This window comes from Miniopterus natalensis, chromosome 12 (assembly GCF_054644295.1).
Source record: "Miniopterus natalensis isolate mMinNat1 chromosome 12, mMinNat1.hap1, whole genome shotgun sequence".
Taxonomy (NCBI): domain Eukaryota; kingdom Metazoa; phylum Chordata; class Mammalia; order Chiroptera; family Miniopteridae; genus Miniopterus; species Miniopterus natalensis.
In genome coordinates this window covers 13,019,637-13,037,938 of record NC_142092.1, presented here as the reverse complement: position 1 = coordinate 13,037,938, position 18,302 = coordinate 13,019,637, and the positions used below count along the sequence as shown (strand labels likewise).

Genomic DNA, 18,302 nt, shown 5'->3' with positions numbered 1-18,302 from the left:
TGTGAGTACATGAAACACAGAGTTTATTCTTGTATTTTTATTAACTGTTGTACTATTCTCCATACGAACAACTGTAAAGCTATTCAGCCCACCATGTATTAGCTCTATCAGCGCTCTGAGGTGTACTGTCTGATCTACGGGCTGGTGTCACTCTGCAAATGCTACCTGGGAGGGGTGTGGAAACTGAGAGAAAGTACTAGACACTGTTATACCCATTTTATAGAGTACTTTCATCTGTAGTATAATAACAAAAGTGTGGAGTGGTGTATCTGGGGTCTGCTTTTTAATCATTTTATTTCTCTAGTAATTAATTTTTAGTCATTTTACAAAAACCTTCTGTCTGCGATGGATTACAAATACACTGACTCTTAACCAGAGTGTCTGAGAAGCACTGAGCTTTAAGACATCCAGTGACCCAACTAACCTCTGGGGAACCTCAGTTTCTCCATCTGTAAAATATAAGTAATGATCCCTACCTTGTCTTCCACACTAAACAAAATACTAAACAAAATTCCTTTTTCATACGTTATTTGCAGGCTATTACACCGCATATAAATATATAGTTATGTTCTAAGTAATAATCATTTGGGAAACAGCATGGAATCTCAGCTAAAAAAAGGGTTGCCATTTTTAGATATCCAATAAATGTTTGTTGACTTTATGAATAAATATAAGAACAGAAACTCTGGCACCAGATAGAACTGCACTCAAACAACTGTCTCAGGGAGCTCAGGGAGCAGGATGTGATTTAAATGCTAGTCCAATAATCTGTCAATAGCACAGTTTTTTCATCTGTAAAATGAGAGTAAAAATAGCTTCTATCTCTAGGGGTTGTATTCAATAAAATAATGCATTAAAGTATTTAGCATTTAATACCTGGCATTTAGAAAGTATTCAGTAAATATTAGACTAATATCTTTAAGCTGCTTTTCTATGCTAAGGAAACTACTGATTGTTTATATGCAGTATCTTAGTTGTTAGGAAAACCTAACAAGATAATTATTATAATCTGCATTTCAGAATAAAGAAACTAAGACTCAAAGAATTAAGCAACTTTCACAAGGTCAAAGAACTACTTTAAATCCATGTCTGTCTATATCAGAATACCATCTCCAAGGCTTTCCAAGTAATGACAATGAATTTCACAGGCACTTTCCTTCTAGAGCACTCTCATTTTGGTTTGTAAATTCTGAGAAATTGTTGCATAAGAAAAAATACCAACAGATTTAATGACATAGAAAAAGATACCTATGGATGATTTTTCCACTTACCAGTTTGACTTGCTGGGGTCCTCATGCTGATGGTGGCCACTTTCAGCTTTTGGCTCTGGGCTGCTTCGCGTGACCCTTTTTCAAGGCTGCCAAAATAAAACATGTAAAAAGAAAAATGACACTTGCTTCAAGAAGGATCTCTCTATATTAATAACCACAACAATAATAATTTAAACTAACATAGCATCTGTTTTATAAAGCTCTTTAGAAAAACAATAGGGATTAACCAACCTCACATATTTGGGGTTTTGCATCTTGAAAACAAGTACAATGTCATGTTTACCTTGGAATTCTCAGAATGTGACAAAGTGTCTACCATCTGGGCATTTACTAAATTACTTTTTCATTAAATAGATAAATGAATGAAAGTCATATTCAAATGCATTCATATATTTAAAGATTTTCAACCTTCAAATACCTAAGGCAAGACAGTATATTGTTATAATGTAGTTGTCTGCAGAGGAGAAAACAGGCCTGAAAGAGAAAATATTTTTGCTGTGTCAATAAACCAGCCGTTTCAAAGGTTAACATTTGACAATGAGGTCATCAGGCAAGCCACAGATTAATCCTATGTTCTCAGTATATCATAATTAAATAACTCTGAAAATGTGTTATCAAAAATAGCTATGGTCTAGTTATGCAGGAAAATTTAAATACAATCAACTACAATCTTGAATCTACTGTTGGAGTAATTGTAATGTTGAAAATGGAACATGAAACATTCTTTTTAGAATTAGAATAATACTTTTCCATTGTCATGAGGACTCTTTTCCTTCTAATTCTACTTCCCCACTCAACCTCAGCCCTCCTTCACAATGCCCCCGAACAGAGTAGGATTTGAAACTTTCCCAGAGCCCATTCTCTTAACCTCCAAAGGTGTCTACTACCTTTCCAACTTAATCCAAACTGGAACTCTTGATTGTCCCCACAGACCATTCTAGGTCTTCTTTCACTTCATAGGGGATTGACCCATCCGCTTTGTACTCAAACCCAGAAATGCGAGGCTCTTCCTTAATGACTTTCTTTTCCATGATAATTATGTAGTCAATTAGCTAGAATCCATGCAGCTCTCTCCTACCAGTTCATTATCTACCAAGCAGAATACAGCAAAGGCCTTCTTCTACCTGTTTTCACTGACCCCACTCATGACCTCTTCTACAATCCATTGCTCACGCTCTAGCCAGGGTAGACTTTTTATAGCACAAATCATTTTACTACTCTGCTTAATATTCTTCAATGGCTTTCTGATGCACTTGGAATTATCAAATTATCATTCCCTACAAGCTAAGACATGAACTGGCTGCAACCTACCTATGAAATATTACCTTACTCAGTCTTCTCTCATTTTAATCGGCTTCCACATACCCTTCCCCTAGTTAGCCACAGCCTTTGGCATCTAAGGACTGTGCTCAGGAAATCAAAGCCTGGAATGCTCTGCATCTGGATCGTTTTCATACCTGAGGTCTCAGTTCAAAGGTCACTTTCTAAGAGAGGTTTTTGCTGACACCACAAAATGTCCCCTAAAATATTTTTAACTTATTTAATTGTCTTTTATCTCTCTTGCTGGAATGTGGGCCCATATGATAGGAACTGAGCTACTAATAAGTAGCACTTAAATTTTTCTGTTTTGTGAGTATATGAATAAATGAATAGATGTTAAAGTATATTCTAACTAATTATTTTTTCTTGTTTTTATTCATTCCCAAAAGGAAGACGAGAGAATCTTTGTTTTAAAGAATCGGGAAGTAAAATACCATAAAAAAATCATGTTTTCAAATTCTTTTATGTATACCTGCTCTTTTGAGATAATAAAACACTTTCCATTTGGAAAAAAATATATATTTATTTATATTTCTTCTTAACAAGAAGTACAGTAAGGACCATAGCTGCACCCTCTTGTTCTCTGAGCAGCACCGTGGTGGTCAGCAAGAACAAGAGCCTTATCAAAGACGGCAAAAATGGAGCCAAGAATTGCTCCAAGAAGAACGTGGATCCACGTTCTAGGGAATATTGGTGTGATGTGCAGGCACCGGCTATGTTCAATATAAGAAATATTGGAAAATCTCTAATAATGAGAACTCAAGGAAACAAAATCACATCTGATGGTCTCAAGGGCTGTGTATTTTAAATGAGCCTAGCTGATCTGCAGCATGATGGAGTTGCATTTAGAAAATTCCAGTTAATTACCAAGGACGTTCAGGGCAAAAACTGCCTAATTTCCCTGGCATGGATCTTACTTGTGACAAAAAGCACTCCATGGTAAAAAAATGGCAGACCATGATTGAAGCTCATGTTGATGTCAAGACTGAAGGTTGTCTGCTTCATCAATTCTGTGTTGGTTTTACTGAAAAGCACAACGATTTTCAGGAGGCCTCTTGTGCTCAGCATGTACAGGTCTACCAATTCCAGAAGAAGATGATGGAAATCATAACCTGAGAGAGAGGTGCAGGCAAATGACTTGAAAGAAGTGGTCAATAAATCGATTCCAGATGGCACTGGAAAAGGCATAGAAAAGGCTTGCCAATCTATTTATCTGCTCCATAACATCTTTGTTAGAAAAGTAAAAAAGTTGAAGAAGATGAAGTCTGATTTCAGAAAACTCATGGAGCTTCATGGTCCAGGTCACAGTTTTGGAAAAGCTACTGGGGATGAAACAGGTGATAAAGTTGAATGAGCTGATAGATATGAGCCCCCAGTCCAAGAATCTGTTTAAAATGCAGACTTTTAATGGTGACATATAAAAAATCCTATATGTGAAAGAAACAAAAGACCATAACTGTATGTAGTTTACATTATTTTTTGAAAGTTTCAACTGTAGGCCCTGGCTGGATTGCTCTGTTGGTTGGAGCATTGTGCTGATATGCCAACGTTGTGTGTGCGATCCCTGGTTGGGAAGCAATCAATGAATGCATAAATAAGTTGAACAACACATCAATGTTTCTCTCTCTCTCCCTCTCTCAAATCAATCAATTAAAAAACTGAAAGTGTCTCAGCTATAACATTCTCAGCATGGCACTCAGTGGGCAACAAATGATATAAATATATACAATTAATTTTGGACTTGTGCATGAATTTTTGTGAGTTTGCACAGGCCAGAGTGAAATATTCAGAGAACTTTAAATCATGTGTGTCTTATCTGTAGCTCTAAAACAGACCAGAGGGAAAACAGCACTGAAGTAGCTTGTATAACTGAGGCACCAGTATTATATTCAGGGAATATACTTTGGTTTTGTTCACACAAAACAACAACACCTATGCTATTAGTCATATAACAGCATGTTTTTTTCCTACCTGAATTATTTTGACAAAATATGTGGAACCTCACTAAGCTTTGTTTCTGTTTTGCTTGTTTGCTTTTCCACCTGTTTGCTTTGTTTTTTTAGAACATTGGCAGGGACAACAGCTTTGTGATGGAGGGTGAAGGATGGGTGGAGGTGAAAGAGAGTACAGGAGGGATAAATGGCAATGGAAAATACCAAAACAACAACAAAATAATAAAAAGGCACACTGGAAAAAATGAAGGGCGTATGAGTTAGGTGCTATTTATATGCACGTTAACCAAACTGCAGATGTTTGATTCAGCGGGTCTAGGGCCAGGCTCAAGAGTCTGTATTTATCAGAAGCTTAAGTTATGCCGATGGTGCTGATCCACTGACCACACTTTGGGCAACAAGAATTGAGATGACAGCAGTTCCAGACGATATCGAAAAGGTATCTGAATAATTCATGGTGTGTGTGTTCCTGTGTGTGTGTGTTCCTGTGTGTTTGCATGTGTTTTCCATTTTCAACATGTTATAACTATTACTAATAAAGGACTTTCGAGCTTACATTTTCCTTTTTCAAAAAGTGCCATTATTTTGAGATCAACAACGCTAAGCAAGCCCTTAGCAAATCTTACACATTTCTGCTTTTTTAAATTTTTTATCAATAATTCAGAATAAAGATTTTACTTACTTTGAAAATAAGTGTGTACCTTGACATCGCCTAGTGCAGTCTCCTTCAAGTCTAATAACACATAATGGAATAAATGAAATATAGGCCTTTTGTCACCGGTGAATAAGACTAGGTAACTTTGTTTTTTTCTCACTTTTATTCTCTATTTCCAGTACCTTTTACGTTAAAAATTTTAACTACCTGTTATTAAGTTTATACCACCCTACGTATGTGTGTTTATAGAATTACGTAAATTTGCTAGTATCTCATTAATTTAATAAATTAATAAAATTAATGTTAATAATCATAGTCATAATTTTGGGGGACTTACTAATGGCCAGGTACTGCATTACGACTTTGCATGTGTTAATTCATTTAATCATTTAAAAATAAGCTACAAATATGCTGAGTACTTAGGTGGAAGAATTAGCTCAAGGTTTAAATACGGCAAAACTAAGATTTAAATCCAGGTACCCTATTATTTTCATAATCAGGAGAAAATTAATATTTTTTGAAGAGTCAAGTAAATATCTTCCCTGATGGAAGATATTTTAGGCAGCCAATAATATTATAGGAGAAAACATAAGACTCAACCTCTATATCATATAGTTGATTAAAGGAAAATATTTATGTCAAAATAAGTATTATTTTCTCAAGCATAGGAAACGATTATAAATTCTATAGTTCTTTTTCAATTGATTTTTAGAGAGAGAGGAAGAGAGAAGGATAGAGAGATAGAAACATCAACTGGGAATTGAACTGGTGACCTCTTGGTTCACAGGTAGACACTCAACTACTGAGCCACACTGGCTAGGCTGATTCTAGCTCTTGTTTCCAAAATTTAACAAAAGATTATTTCATTGCTAAATGTTTCTTGGATTTACTACTCATGAAAATCTATAAGCATAGGTTTTATCACTGTTGATAGGACAGAAGAAAAGTAACTAGAGATTGGAAGAAATGAAACTTGTTAAATGATGGATCCATTAACCATTTACAAGGATATGCTTATTTATGGCATTTTCAGCTAAATTTCCAAATTTCAAATAGCAATATATTATATTAACATTTATCCACATTACATTAGTGACATGGTCACCCCACTGGTCATACATACAAGCACCGTTTCTCCCATTATCAGTACCATTACTACAGCATATCTTATGTATTAGAACATCACACACACACACACACACACACACACACGGGATATTTTTGGAATTATGACTCTAACACATTTTGGTAAAAACTTAATAGAGGCACTTCCAAAACAAAATTTCAACCCCCATCCTAGGTTACTTTTGTCTAGTTTCATAGACTATGAACTGCTACGATTTCATATGAGATTCACCTAAATTTCCAAAGAGTTGATATTATAATCATTGTAGGTTAATAATGGTTTCACTCGATTCGATAAGAAATCGAGAACTTTTAAGAACACAGACAAGGTATAGTCTCTTCCCAACAGATTCACACTTAAACGAGTTTAACAAGAACTGGCAGGGCTCACATTCTTCATTATTTCTGAGAGCCGGCCTATCATTTTCCTTGCCTGCATTCCCATATTCTCTGTTCAACTGCTTTATTGTAAAGAGACACTTAAGTGACTCCATAGTATAAGGCATATTAACTCTGATTATGTTTCCAAATCAATTATCCAGAAAAGTTTATTCTTTTCAAAAGCAGGTAGGGAGACGTTCAGGGAATTCCTGGTGAAAGACCCAAGCCTTGGCCGGTGTGGCTCAGTGGTTGGCGCATCCTCACGCATACCAGAAGGTTCTGGGTTGGTTCTCGTCAGGGCACACACCTAGGTTTTGGTTTCAATCCCCGGTTGGAGTGCATATGGGAGGCAACCAATCGACGTTTCTCACGTGGATCTCTCTCTCTCTATCTTTAGCTCTCTCTCCCCTTTCCCCTCTCTCTAAAATCAATAAGCATGTCCTCAGGTGAGCATTAAAACAAGAAAAGAAAAAAGAGAAAGGCCCAAGTATGGAGGTAAGAAAGACAACAGTTTGGATAAACTTCAGATAGGAACAAAGAGAAAAATAAATTGTATGTAGTTGTGTGTGTGTGTGAGTGAGTGAGGGAAGAAGATGGTTTCATACTGAAGGGGAAAGTATTGCTGGAAAGAAGAATACAGTAATTAAAAAATATACATTTTTAGAGAGAAAGGAAGTGAGAAGGAGAGAGAGAGAGAAACTTTGATGTGAGAGCAGCCTCCTGCATGCCCCCTACCGGGGGTCAAGCCTGCAACCTGGACAGGTGCCCTGGCAGGGAACTGAGCCTGCAGCCTCCCTGGTGCATGGGAAGATGCTCAGCCAGCTGAGCCACACCAGCTGGGGCAAAGAATCCAAGAATTTTAACAGCCCTGGTTTGATGTCTCACTGAAACACCTGGCTACCTTTTAAACTGGCTTTGTGGATTTCAGCCTCTTTTCTAAGTCAATCTACTCAAAATTGCTTCCATGCTTTAATTTTAATTACTTAACGAGACTCTTATTCTGGGCCTAGGTTTTTTCTATAATCTACAATTTGAACAAGAGTAGGTGGACTTTCCTGAAGAAGCAAAGGCTGTTGCCCCCTCTCTGTCTCTGACGCCCCCCTCCTCTTGCCTCCGTTACTGCAGCAGACCCTTAACTGTCCTCTGCCCCAGCCACAATCTTGTCTCCTTTTCCTGCCCCAGGTCCTTAACTAATTTCATCAGGTTAAAATCTCTAAACCAAACCTAGAATCTGGTCAATCCTTTCCCAAAACGTTCCTAAGAGTCCCAATCCCTATAGAACATGGAGGGAGAGGAAGGCAAAGGGCACCCCATTTCCAACTCAAAGACTTCAACTGTCTTTTCAGGCTCATCTCCTAGGTGCAAAATCAGAACTCAGAAGTATATTAACACTGCAAAGATCGCCATAGCGGGGAGTAAGTTCCTTCTTAGAATCTGTAAAATAATTATTAGTAGTAACTCTATTTTATAATGAGACTATTGAAACAAAGAGATGTGAACTACCCCAAACCTTTAGTTAAGCTAATAAATAGTAGAAATCAGGTTAGAATCTTCTATCTCCAGAGCACATACCCGCCCCCCAATCAAACAAACAAAAAATGCATTTATCTTCCAAATTGCATGATTAGCCACTTTTTGGAATACTTTTATTTTGCTGTCTTTATTCCTGTTCAGAAGAGTATATTCCCAATGTCTTTATTTCCATATATTTATCATTGTCCAAGGTCCAAGTCAAATGTTAAATCCCTATGTTTCCTTCAGTTGGAAATTCCTTGTCTCTGTATAAGTTCTTGTGTGTGTGTCTGTAGCAACTTTTTTAAGTTGCTTGTATTCCAACTATTTCTCTTGTTCATTTATAAGCTCTTACTGGGCCAAATACATACTTTGGTTCATTTATTTTTCTTTTTTTTTTTTTTTTAATATCTTTATTGATTTCAGAGAGAGGAAGGGAGAGGGAGAGAGAGATAGAAACATCAATGATGAGAGAGTCATTGATAGGCTGCCTCCTGCACGCCCCCAACTGGGGATGGAGCCCGCAACCGGGGCATGTGCCCTGACCGGGAATCGAACCTTGATCTCCTGGATCCTAGGTCGATGCTCAACTGCTGAGCCATGCCTGGCTGGCATACTTTGGTTTATTTTCACAGTCACTTTGGCCCAATGCCTTTTGAATAGCAGCTGTGAGATAAAGGAGGAAAGGAGGTTCTCTTCTTTTTTTTTCTGAAAAGATAGTAAAGTGTTGGACTGAGAGTACAGGCTCATTAGAGGTTATGAAGATCAGTTCCATCATAATTTAAGAGAGATTTTTAACTAGCCCATGCTGCTCTAGTCCAAGATAACTCTATCATCTCGTGATGGCTAGCTAAATTACAGATATATTATGTAGGAAGAATTAGCCAGTGTCAAATATTGACTTTGCAATTCAAAGCAAAAGAGTGGTAAAGAATCTAAATCTCATGTTAGCTATACAAGTTTAGGACAGATAGGTTTGCTTAATATAAAACAACTTTTCTTAAAAATAAGAGTTTCTCCTTAAATCTATTATCTACATTTGTCTAGATCTCCATTACCACAGAGAATCTCCCTGATATTCCTCTCTCCAAAGCAATGACTATCTTGATAAAGTGTTTTTTGATGTGCTGCAGGAATTTTGAAATAGCTTTTGGATCAAACTAAATGAGTTCCAATATAAATAAAGAACCTGAGACACTGCAGACAGCACTCAGCAAGATATTGGTGTGACAGCTAGAAGGATGCAGCATGACCCTCTGCAATTGCTGTTTTGTATTGACAGGGCCTAATAAAATGAGTTCCATCATGGAGCTTGTGTGTTCAATGAAATCTGTATTAAACGTCAATATGAGCTTTGACTGCTGCGTTAGTGAAATTTAAAAAAAAAATAAAAGAAAAACTATAACTAGAATGGTAGCTTGAATCACATTGCGACCTCAAAATAACTGTTAAATGTGTACTTTCTATTCTAATCAAGGTGAGAAGTGAAAGAATATTCATACTATATATGTTTCCCTGCTGTGAACATTATATTTAATACAATGAAACATGACTTTATTCTAAAACCTCTGGCACATTTTATGGTTTGATGTATTTTCTAACACTTTCAAAGCTGTAGTGCATTGAATTACACTTGTTTCATATAAGCCAACCTGAATATCTGTTAACCTAAAAAGATTGGGAGGACAAAGCTTTATTTTAAATATATTCTACTTCTCTCATGTAAATCAATGCAGACAGCATCCTAAAGAACTATATTGTTTCACTGCTTCAAGAAAAGCTTCTGACCTGGTCAGTTAGGCAGAAAGGAAGAGAGCCACTTCAAGATAACGGGCTACGCTCAATCCACAGCATGGCAATTAATCAAGGATCCAGCATTGATGGTAGCTTCCAATACCCTGATCTTTCCTAAAACACTCTCTACCTGAGTGAGGTGAATGAGAAATGCTGAGTGAGATCTCGTTGTCATCCATTTGGGGATAGCTTAGTGACAGATAATCATGCAATTTTTAAGTCACAAGTGACTAAGGCCATCCAAGCTCTCTCTCACTCAACATGGGGCTAGCGGCTTTTGTTGACAAGGGGCCAACAATGCAGCTCCCTCGGCATCAACAAGAGCGCTGACACAACTCCTCCAACTATTGGCAGAGAATGTTTATATACGGTGGAAACCACTTCCTGTACTTGTCACACATCAGTCCAAGTCGGCCCTCTGGAACTATTCAGAAAATAAGGGATCCTTGTTTCACATGGCAGCTCTTTAAATAATTGAAGGGAGCTATCAATGCCCTGCGGGATGTGGGGCATCTTTCAGACTCAGCATCACCACTTTCTTGAACATAAAGTGATAGATACATTCCTCGCATGACATGTTTCCAAACATTTCACTATTCTGGTCACCTTCTTTTGGATGCACTTTAATTTGTCAATGTCTCCTTCTAAAATATATGGAATATTCTACAATTTTGCTAAAGCTTCTAGCAGAAATGGAATGCCCTGGTAATAACCATGCATTTCTCTGGCTTGGCAACAGTGATGAGGCTGAAATGTCAATAAAATTTCCACTTCTCAAAATTGGACAAAGGAAGAACTATTAGAATATTAATGGATTAAAAATTAACTCTAAACTTAGTGGTGTTACAGAGTGGTATGTGAGAAAGCACTGTCTAGAGTGTGTTGTTTGCAACCACAGGCAACACTTCAATCAGCTGGCAGTATTGTCTGTTAAATCTCAAAAACATTGGACTCTCTAAAAGGGATGGAAAGAACATCTGACAGAGAAGGAACCTGGGTCAGCTTAGCCAGCTGGGTGACCTCAGGAAAATCATTAACACCTGTGGCTTCAGTTTCCTCATTATTGTATGCTGATTTTATATGTAGACCTGAGTAGACCATGATCTCTAAGAGTCCATGTAAACTATAATTTTCCCACATAAGAGATTTCAATATTTTAAAACTACTTGTTTGTCAGGACTTCTGTCTTTCATTATAATTTAGCCCAGATTTAAACAGCTTTGTCTTCAATAAAATCTGAGAAAATGCTATGCCAGTTCCCACAGTCTTTGTATTCACTTGTTGGCTTACCCATCAACTTTCCTTTGCAAAATATGAGCATAGCACAGTGCTCGGCGATGTGAATGGAACAAAGGAATATAATTATAACTCTTTCCCTTGAAGGGCTTACAGTCTAGTTAGGTAAACAAGATGCTACATTTCAAAGCAGTAAAACATGAGTGTCAAATGTCAATGACAATAACTGATCATGGAATTCAGGGAAGGGAAAGATCATCACAGCCTGGTAAGATGGGAAATACTTCATGAAGGAGATGGAAGGAGCCAGGGTAGGTGATGAGGTAGGATTTTGATATCTGGGATAAGGGAGTATTTGTATAGTTGTCAAAGTGATCAAGCTTTCAGATAAAGAGCCCTCCACTGTTCTAGAAACTATGCAGCTACTGCACACACAGCCCTGAAACGTATACTCGCTGCATAAGCATCAAAACATAAAGAGGATTTCAGCAGCCTCTGTCCACACAATATCCCACCCTGTTTAGTTAACAGGGTACAACAATAACCAGGAGGTTTTACAACCTCTATGGGGCCTGTCAGCATTGTAAGTATGAATGTCAGGAGATCTGAGAACAGGAGGAGAACTGATACCTACTTCTGTGGCCTGAAATATATATTAAATTTGTTGCCAACTGGCTTTGGAGGGGGTGATTCTAAAAGCTCTGTTACTGCCAAATCATTGTTCTTGGCATCCCCACCAACTGCTATGACAGAGGTTTCAAGATTGCAATTATGGGGCCAAGTGACAAAACTCTTAATGACTACCTTTTGTGACAGGAGCAAAGTCAGGAGGCTTCAGAATCAATTCTAGCTGGTCTGGAAAGACATCAAATGAATACTGTGAGGAGAGCTGAGGATATCCTTCTGATGGCTGATTAGGGACCCAGCTGAACTAAACTGTTGAGTCCTGTTGCTAACCTCTTCCAACAATCTGCTTGAGGGCAGCGCTAGTTGTTGTTCAGCCAAATCATATTTTTGAAGAAAACAGCACAGTGGTGACAAGTAAAAGATTCTGTGCACCAGTTTCTTGTATTCAAGTGAAATAACTGTAGACCCGTTATGAGACAGAGAGAGTCTGGAAATGTGTGTGTCATGAATGGCTGATGCAGTCATAGATGCTCAGTAAATACTTATTGAGTAATTGAGTTTGATGAACACTGGACTTGTTTTGTGTCATTTGGAGAAAAGCTGTATTTATCACATTCAAGAAATTATCCCTGGAAATTTCCCCCAAGCCCTTATCTTCCCCAAAGAAAACGCATATACATACTAGGAGTGTGTGTGTATGCCCAGGTGTTTGCACATGTGCCTGTGTGTGTGCCTGCATGTGTGCATGTGTGCATGTGTGCATGTGTGCATGTGCATGTGTGATGTCTCCAATGCTTAGTACTCCCCCATGGACAGGAAAGATTTTCTCTTTTTATACTGAACAGTGCACTGGTGATATTAGGCCTCTAACCAAATACACCTTCCATGCCACAAAAGCAACTTGGGCTGATTCTCCCTTAGCTCCTTTAACAAAACCCTACATTCCAAGGAATAAAACACTAAATGGAATTTTTTAAAGAATAACTTAAAGTCATAATCTGTGGGCAGGAGATAATGCTTATAGTCATTCAGCGAGGAGTTGGAGCATAGAGCCAGACTCCGGAGATTCACTAAGGTGCTAGTATTCCCTGGATGAAGGGCCTGACTTAGTTGACACCAACAGAGAAACCATTCCAGATTCTCAGGGCCAAGCAGAGACGGCAGGAGCGGTCCAGGCGAAGGTGGCATCAGGTGATGTGATAAGAAGGCGAAGGGTGAAATGTCAACAGTAGAGGCTGTGAGCTACAGAAAGCAAAGTGCAGTTCTGCTTTGGGAACTGGCTTTGTTTCATCCTCTGTGCCTTTCCGTAGGACACTGGCATCTTTTGATAAATGTTCTTTTGTTATGGTTCTCCCACCACTGCTGTGCATTTAGGGAATGCATCATAGAATAAGTTGGTATTTTTAATTTTTACCCATCAGGTATTTCTGGAATGCAGGTAACATGGCTTGGCATAAGTCAATCCTATTTGAAGAAGGCTGACATTATTATTTTAGAGGACACTAAATAAGGTTTGGGTCATATGTGTGATCATTATTACACAGAAAGTTTTAAGGAAATTTGTCTACAACATTTGAAAGCCCAATTTATGAAAGCTAATTCAATGTAATCAGTCCTCCCATGAAACACACTCTGCTCCTTCTCAATTCTCATAAAATTTGTGGGAAATATAGAACTGCCCAGTGGAAGATCAAGTGCATGCAAATATCCATAATCTACCCACAAGAAAGATAAACATAAGCAGCAGCATAAATCTTAATCTTCCCTGCACGGTGAAAACTCAGGTCTGGGAATGCAGTTAGCTGTGCTCAGACTGGACCCTAATTTATGCTGATGTGGCTTACACGTTCAATGCTGCCTTTGCGGCCACTAACTCAAACTCGTTAATTAGGGAGGAAAATTAAGGAACATTTTTTCTTCTTAATTTACCAATATGTTCCCAGTCAATACAGGTTAGCTATTTGATGAGGCTTCTCAGCTGTTAATATAACCCAAAGTGTAAAGATTAAAAAACTAAACAAAACAGCTTGGCTGGTGTGGCCCAGTTGGTTGAGAGTGGTCCCGAGCACTGAAAGGTCACTGGTTCGATTCCTGGTCAGGGCACTTGCCTAGGTTGCAGCTTTGGTCCCTGGTCTGGGCACATATGAGAGGCAACTGCCCTCCCCCCTTCTGCTCTAAATTCAATAAAAACATATTTAAAATAACTAATCAAAATAAGGAAAAATTAACTGTTACTCCTACTTAAAATCTCCAAAGTATACTCAAACACGTGATCTGAGATTTATGCTCTTACACTATGGCCCTGCAACAGCTCTTTTGCATGTCTACATATTCTTTCTTAGCAAGTCACACAATATCCTTTCAATAGAGTAAAACTTCCTTTTACCTTTCCCAAGGGGATGGTTTTGAGCAGTGAAAAGCTACAGGAGACAAGAGGATGAGAATTACAGGTATTGAAATATCAGAATGAACTCTTAAGGTTTTAGTGCTTTTAAAATTTGACAAATAAGACAACAGACATAGAGAAATGCCCTTAGACTAAGAACTCCAGCCTATGACCACTATACAACCTGTATCTTAAATATCAACACCTTGATGATTTTCACAAGGGTGCAGAGAAACAGAATTCTCACACGATCCTGGGTTGTATAAATTAGTTCAACTTTCTTGAAAGACAATATTTCAGGATCTACCAAAGCTACCAGGTTATTGCTCATAACCTATAATCTAATCATTCTACTTCAAGAAAATCATCTACAGGTATGCCTCTTACATATATTCAAAGATGCATAGTTTAAAAAGTTAATTGCTAAATTTTTGCAACTCTAAAAATCGAAGGAAAAACCACAAATCCATCTAAAGTAAATAGAAAGCAAAGTATGATCTCATTTGTTTATGATAAGAGTATGTGCATAGGAAACTCCTTGAAGGGTGAGAAGAATGATAGCTGGAAGAATGATAATTCATTTTTTAAGTATGATTTATTTATACTCCATTTGGTTCCAAAGGAGATTTAGGTAGTTTATAAAATAGGCACTTATAGTAATATAAAATTTAAAAAAAATCTAAAGAGGGATTAGAACTACAATAGCAAAAGAAAGAATTCTGTCGTATTACGAGTTCAAATTACTTACTTTGATTAGGCATAACTTTTGATTCTGGGGTTCCTGACAGCTGAAACAAAAAGGAAAACTATAGGGGAAAAGGTCATATTGTTGGCAAATGAGCATGTATATTCATCACCAGAAGGAAACATGTTTTTCTGGTATTAAACTCTGGAGAATTTCTTATGGGCATCAAGTACAGGGGAAACTTAGTTTTGTTGCAAATGATACCTTCAAAAAGAATTTTACGCCCAGCTAGCATGGCTCAGCAGTTGGGTATCGGCCTAGGATCCAGGAGATCGAGGTCCAATTCCCAGTCAGGGCACATGCCCGGGTTGCGGGCTCGATCCCCAGCAGGGGGTGTGCAGGAGGCAGCTGATCAATGACTCTCTCATCATTGATGTTTCTCTCTCTCTTCCTCTCCCTTCCTCTCTCTGAAATCAAGAAAAAAACATATATATGTGTATATATATAAGTGTGTATATATATGTGTGTGTGTATATATATATATACGTATACACAAACACACACACAAAATAATTTTACATTAGTTTTCAAAATTTCAGTTTTAGCTCTCTCTGCTATAGCCTTTAGTGAAAACAGATGTGGACAGAAATTTTCTAGACAGAGCAGAATTCCATAAGGTGATATGTACCATGTGCCAGTGAGAATAAGTGGGACAGCGACAATGTCTGATCAATCTGTCTAAACTACCCAGCCTCTCATTTCTAGTGTCTGGGGGAAAAACTCACTATACCAAACAAATAAAGTATTAACAACAACATGTAGCATTAACTTATATGCTGAGAACTTCAAAGGTTTGTGCTGGCCTGAAGCACATTTTTAGAAAGAATCCAAAATTACTGCAAAGTAGTGGTATAATATAAATGCTGTCATCATTGTGATGAAGGACACGCTATTGGCAATCTGAAGCTGCATGAAGTAGCCTCAGGTTACAATAAAACACCATACAGTTTTGCCAAGTCTAATTTTGTTGTTTTAAAAATCATTTTGGACGCTCTCCAAAGTTCTACTAATTCCTGGAATACTGACAGGTGTTAATTATCCCCTCCATTGGAGATGTGTGGGATGGCTTCAACTAAAGAGAGCCCTAACCATCAATGAGTCGGAATTCCAACCAGCGCCTAGAGGGACTGGCATCGTTGCCAGCACACAGAACACTTGGCAAGGTCCTCCACCTTTCCTGGACGGAAGAAGAAAATAAATGCCAACCCTCAAAGGACTCCTAAATGAAGAAAGTAGAGAACTCCGTCAACATTGAGTAATCATCCTAAAAAATCATGTTGCTTGCCTAGTTTTATAAATTTATACAAGTATTAACCCACTGCATTGGTCTAACTATAAGTAATGAAAAATCCAAACAACTCTGACAGAGAGGGACTTAATTTTCTCAAATCCCTAGGCTGGCTGAGATGCTCAAAGATGTATGTCGTTAAGGACACAAGCATCCTCTCTGTCCACCTGATCCACAGTCCCCAGGTTATGGCCTTGCCCTATTATATTTTCATGCAATGATTCACATTTCCAGACAGCCAGAACAAGAATTATCAAAAGGAGAAAGGCAAAGGGCCTCTCTTTAGGAGGTTTTGAGTTTGTTAGTATTTTCACCTCTATATTTTTTTTCACCAGAATGTAACCCTTGGCCATATTTGTTTGCCAGGGGATCCGGGGAAGGAAGAATTTATGGCTGATACATTGCATCCAGAATCAATATTGGAGTTCTGTTGGCAATGATGACAAGTGAGATTGGATATTGGCTAGGCATTCAGCCGAGCATATAAGGAAGGTATGATAATACATTTTTTGAGATACGTGGGAAATGTACCTACCCTCAACCCCTCTTGAGACTTCACTAGGCATTTCAGAGTGAGTAAATTTAGTAATATAAATGGTTTATATGTAACTTATTTGAAAAAATCACTCAACCAAGAAAGATATAACAAAAATCTCTTAAATGCTAGAATTATGAATTCATGGGGTATTCAAATTTAGAATGAATATCAATAGATATCCTCCCTAACCTAGTCAGGTTAGAGAGAAAAGAGAAAGCATGCTGGGTTTCTTGCTTTGTTTTAAGATGGATATAATCACTAATTAATTCTAGATTTTGGTAGAAGAATAAAACTTTTTGAAGTTTAGCAAAATCAAAAGAATCACCGCTATCAAAGAGTGGAAATAGGATAAACATACTGTAAACCAATAAAAATAAATAAACGGAGCAAAGAATACTCCATTAATCCAACAAAGCCAAGGGCAGAAAAGAGAAATTAAATGGGAACATAAGTTAAAAAAAAATTTAATCTAAGTGACCAAAAGTAAATCTAAAATATAATGACCACAGTAATGTGAATTTGTTAAGTTTTCCTATTAAAAGCCAAAGACTATCCATTTGGGGGAAGAAAGCCAGAAAAATAAAATGTGTCTGCCTTTGTCCTGTTTGCAAGAGGCATGGGCATGCCCACGGAACACACATACCCACATCATGCATACAGGTGATACTCTTACTAGCTGATACCTGGTAAATGTATTTACCAGAAATTTATAAATCCTGTTTGATAACATATCCTAGTGTCCATTTCCCCTGGATTTAGAATGTAATGGATTTAGAATGCATGAAAATTCATAGAAGAAAAGCAAGTTGCCAATAAATAGACGTCCTCGTAAGAACAGAATTAAATTGAGATGCAATTGGAAGAAGGAAGGAAGGAGGGAAGGAAGAGAGAGAAAAAGAAAAAGGTTGATAGCAGAATCCTTATCTTTGGTCTCCACGTCTTGAGATGAGAAAAGCACCTCAAAAAAAAAAAAAAAAAAAAAAAAAATCATTCCTGTAGCACTTTACACTTTCTTTCTATGGATTTTTCTCTTTAGGGGTCCATGACACCCCTCCCCCTACTGCTCTGTATCATGCACCCACCTGACCTCACCGTTGTTTGTTCCCTCTCACCCTTAAATGCCATTGTTTTCAATACTCAACCTTTGACTTCCCTCTCACTATAGCACTTCAAATGATCTCCTTCATTGCTCTGGTTTCAACAACTGAAGACTAACAATATTATTTCCAGCCTAGATCCTTCTAAGGAAATTCAAGACTTTCCATCCAAATGCTCATTCACTAATATCCAAGAGGGTCCCTAAATAAAATCAATGTGTGAAAATTCAAAACTATATTTTATACATAAACAAACCCTTCTTAAAGGTATGATAAAATATGTATTTTTAAGAGGACTTAAAAGAGTATCTCACACTTAAGTGACTATTAAAATAATAGATGTTATTCAGCATGTTCAGATTGACAAAATAAACT

The 18,302-nt window shown here is 37.6% G+C and overlaps 1 protein-coding gene and 1 pseudogene across 5 annotated transcripts in view; one reads left to right on the top strand and one right to left on the bottom strand.

Moving 5' to 3' along the window:
* The window catches only part of LOC107543079 (small ribosomal subunit protein eS1 pseudogene), a 93,261-nt pseudogene extending 89,316 nt beyond the window's left edge, over window positions 1-3,945 (top strand).
* LINGO2 (leucine rich repeat and Ig domain containing 2) overlaps window positions 1-18,302 on the bottom strand; it is a 1,050,275-nt gene that overhangs the window by 432,980 nt on the left and 598,993 nt on the right. For all 5 annotated transcript variants that reach the window (XM_016220501.2, XM_016220500.2, XM_016220503.2 and 2 more), the window contains one exon: window positions 1,272-1,357. The gene's annotated coding sequence lies outside the window, so the exon portion shown is untranslated. The remainder of the gene's footprint in view (window positions 1-1,271; window positions 1,358-18,302) is intronic.